Source organism: Benincasa hispida, chromosome 11, assembly GCF_009727055.1.
Source record: "Benincasa hispida cultivar B227 chromosome 11, ASM972705v1, whole genome shotgun sequence".
NCBI classification, from domain to species: Eukaryota; Viridiplantae; Streptophyta; class Magnoliopsida; order Cucurbitales; family Cucurbitaceae; genus Benincasa; species Benincasa hispida.
Window position 1 is genome coordinate 34,904,496 of NC_052359.1, and position 4,564 is coordinate 34,909,059.

Sequence of the window (4,564 nt, forward strand, 5' to 3'; positions counted from 1 at the left end):
AAAAGAAAAAAAGGGAAATTTGTACGGATATCTCACTCTCGCTCAAAATCTCGCTCTTGCTCTCGCTCTCGCTCAAAATCTCACTCTCGCTCTTAAAATCTCGATCTCGCTCTCGCTCTCAAAATCTTGCTCTCTCAAACTCTCGCTCTCTCTCAAAATCTCACTCTCTCAAATCTGGCTCTCTCTCATAATCTTGCTCTTTCTCTTACTCTTCCCTCTTTCATTCTCTCCCAATACAAAATTATTTTTAACATATCAAATAATTATAAGTGTTATGAAGAAGGACTCCGGAATGAGGAAGGTCTCTAGAAGGTCTCCGAAAGAGGAAGGTCTTTCGTTCTCTCCACATCAAATAATTATGAGAAAGGTCTCCGAAATGATAATTAAACAGACTCAATAATAATGTTAGGGTAAGGTCGAGGGTTCAAAGTTCGACGTCAAATGTAAAGCGAAAGGGGAAGGTCGAAGGTTCAAAATTCAACCCATCTAGGTCGAAGACTTTTTTTTTTTTTTTTTAAAAAAAACAATATTTTTACAAATAGTTTGAAAACAACAATATTTTCCTAAATAGTTTCTAAAAGGACAATATCCTTTTAATTTTCCCATAAAATGGAGATTTTTTTCTGGAACATTTTTGACAAGAAATAGTGAAAAATAGAGATTTGTTATTTGATGATCCTCCAAATTTGAAGGAATTAAAAGTAAAATTATTGAAGAAATGTGGTGACATTCCATTAACTACTAAAATGATGGAGAAGATTCAATTTAAAAAAATTCATGACATAGTAAAAATACATAACAATAATAGGAAATTCATGATGATGAAATTCATGGAGAAAAATTATAAATTAAAAGTTTTTGTTTATCTTTGATTTCCAGTTTTATTTACTATATTCTTACCAGAAATATAGTGGATTAATTGAAAAAAAAAAGAGAGAAAGAAAGAAAGAAATAATAAAAAAAAACTTTAAAAATTAATTGATAAAAATTGTAATTCATATTTTTATTCAACACAAAAATGTGTAGAATCATTAAACAAAAAAGTTTCAAAACAAAAGTATTCATCATAAAAGTAGATTATTTAGAATTAAAAAACTGCATCAGATACTTCAGACATATGAATTCATATCTACACTTTAAACATAGATATATGAACTTAAATCAAATAACTCTGCACCCAAAATACAGACATATGAACTTCGCAAATATATAAACTTTACCGACTCATGAACTCTAAACATCATATCTCAATTCAGCGTCACAAACAACCCCTAAATCTTTATCTTTCTTATGCATACTATTTTAGAATATTTTAGGTGTTAATCACGCTTTCTAAATAAAGATTAGTGACTTCTCAAAATTTCCTCATCTTCATCAACTCTGAATTGCGAACCTGTGAGGACAACTTAAGAACCCATGGAGGATGTTTTCTTAAGTGAGTCAATTATTTTTTTTCATGACTCGGGGAGGATGTTTTCCTATGTGAGTCCATATTTTTCGTGTTAATTATATATATTTGGCCATATTTGTTTTTTTTTTTAATTTTATTTTTGATGCAATAAGTTAAAGTATTTAGGTCAAATCTATGATCAAACAAGACAAGTCCATCTCTAAAGGTTGAAAGAAACTATAAAAAAACTAAGTTTTCATTTGGTAACCGTTTTTGTTTTTAGTTTTTGAATATTCAGCCTATAAACACCAATTCCACCTCTAAATTTCTTATTTTGCTATCTACCATTTACCAATATTTTCAAAAATCAAGCAAACTTTTGAAAACTAAAAAAGTAGTTTTTAAAAACTTGTTATTTTTGAAATTTAACCAAGAGTTCAACTCCTTAAGAAATATGCAAACCATTGTAAAAAATTTAGAGAAAATAGGCTTGTTTTAAAAAATTAAAAATAGAAAACCAAATGATTACCAAACGTGGCTAAATGTTTTATGTTTCAATAGTATTCAAAGAACCTTTTTATTGCAATCCTAAAGTGTCTATTTATAGCCTTCCAAGAAAATAAGACCAACAACTAATTAATTCTAAAATACTAACTAATTAATAAAATATTAATGAATCTAAATTAATACCTATACAAAAATTAATTCAAATATACAAATTATCTTATAATTTTTTTCACTAATTTTATTGAAGTCTCTTACTTAGGTTTTACCAATATGATTAGAATCGAAGATAAGTTGCAGTGACCTTCTTGGAGTTATGAGTCATGTATAGGCAAATGCAAATTGGGAAATTTGTACGGATGACTCAATTTTTGGGTCCAAAATGTCAAATGACCCATTTTTAAAAACTAATGTCAATTGACCCTCTGCTGACATCATCGCCATACCAAATTACGTAAATTACTCTTACTTCTTTTTCTTCTTACTTTTTTTTTACTGAGAACACCAAAACTAAAAACTCTTCATTCAAATTTTCCAAGGCTAATGGCTTTGTATCGCTCATAAACTAAAAAACTCTTTAGAATCCATCATTTTTGCTTGCAAACTATTCTATTACCGTCGACAAATCAAATTTGATCGGTAAATCTTTTCAATATGTGCCTGAAAATGTCTTACACTGATCGGTAATTGGACTTTGTGGGTCGTTCTGGGTTTAGAAATACAATGATATGGGTTTTTTTGTTTTTTTTTTTTGGTTTTCGATGTGTTCTGTGGTTGAAGATGAGTAGAAAAAGTTTGTGAGCGAGATAAGTGAGAGTGAAATCAGTAGAGTGACACTGAAGAGAGCGAATATGAGCGAGATAAGTGAACCTATGGTTTTTTTGTTTTTTTGTTTTTGGTTTTCGATGTGTTATGTGGTTGAAGACGAGTAAAAAGAGAGAATGTGAGCAAGATAAGTGAGAGCGACACCGGAGAGAGCGATACTGGAGAGAGCAATACCGAAGAGAGCGATACTGGAGAGAGCGACACCAGCGAGAGCGAGTCTAGCGAGGCAGGTCTAGCGAGAGTGAATCCAGCGAGATTTAAACAGAAAGTTGTTTTACAATTTTTTTTTTCTGAAGGAGTTTACTAATTGAATCTTTATTTCATGCAGGAATGATTTAAGATGGCAACACGTTTCAGAATACCCGAAGCCGATCGATTTCCTGGTCAAGTAACCAACTTGGCCCACATTGCTAATGCAAACAAGATTGTGATAGAGAAGCTTACGCTAAGGCAGTTGGACATGTTCAAGAGAACAGTTTTTGGGCGATTTCTAGACGTTGACATGGTGTTTAATAGCCCAATTATCCATCACATATTTTTTAGAGAAGTGAAGAGGATGAGATTAGACTCAATATCATTATCTGTTTGTGAAAAGGTTGTCACTTTTTTGAAGGATGACTTTTTGTTGATGACTGGTTTGTGGTAATCCTCAATATGAGTTGATCAGAACCAGCAGTCCTCGTATGAACTTGCTATCAAGTATTTTGGTAATCGAGTGACGAAGGACACCTTACATCTCCGTCAACTTGAAGAAAAATACAAGGATTTGGAGTTTGAAAATGATGATGATGCTGTGAAGATCACAGTAGTTTACTTTACTGAGGTCGCAATGATGGGGAAAAACAAACAGAAAAATGTAGCGGACCTCAAACGTTTCAAGGACGTTCAAAACTTAGAGTACTACAATAGTCTTGATTGGGGTATCATTATTTGGGAGAGGACATTGGATGTCCTAAAGATTGCGTTGAATGATAAGAGCAGTCTATACAAGACGAGGGTCAAAGGAAATAAAAATTACGTTGTGAAGTACTCTTTACATGGGTTTTCATAAGCGTTCTAGGTAAATTTGCTTAACATAATAATCGTGTTGTTTGATTTAACATTACTATTGTTCTTAATTGATAATTTGTAATACAAGTTATTTATGCTACCTTATTCAGATATTGCGGCCAAAAGAGAGTAAATATGCGTCGATTGTATGAAAATTAGCTCAGAAATACAATAAATATAAATTATCGCAATTACACCCACTAACATCATCAAGATGGTAAAAGAGGATATTTCTATTCTATTTTGCAGGAAACCAAGTCATCGCTTGCGATCAAGGCTCAACGAGAAATTGAACAACGCATCTCTGTCACATTGCGCCCGTCAATCAACAATAAAGAGACGATTAACACAATGACGGCGCAATGCGATAGTCGATCCCGAGTTGAATGTCAACCGCATGCAGTAATAAAAAAACACCGCATGCGAAAAATCGATCAAAAGATGCAGCTGAGCAACGTAAATGCGGAGGATTGTGACACGTGTACAACTAACCGTTGTGCAGATTTGACGGTCTGATTGCATAACAGAAGGAATATTTATTCCTCAATCTTCGGAATTTCCATAACAATAAGTGGGGTCCACAAGCCAAGAGTCAAAGCTTTTCACCTATAAATACCCCCATAGATTTCAGAGAAAATATACTTGATATGAGGGCTAATTGATGCTAGATTATTGAGAGAGAGGCTGAGCTGAGTACTGATCGGAAGAAATCTGGGAAGAGAAGAGACAAGGCCGAGAGGTGAGTCTTAGTGCAATTCTGCCAAATCCCCGCCGTGAAGCTCTGTGCTTAAATCC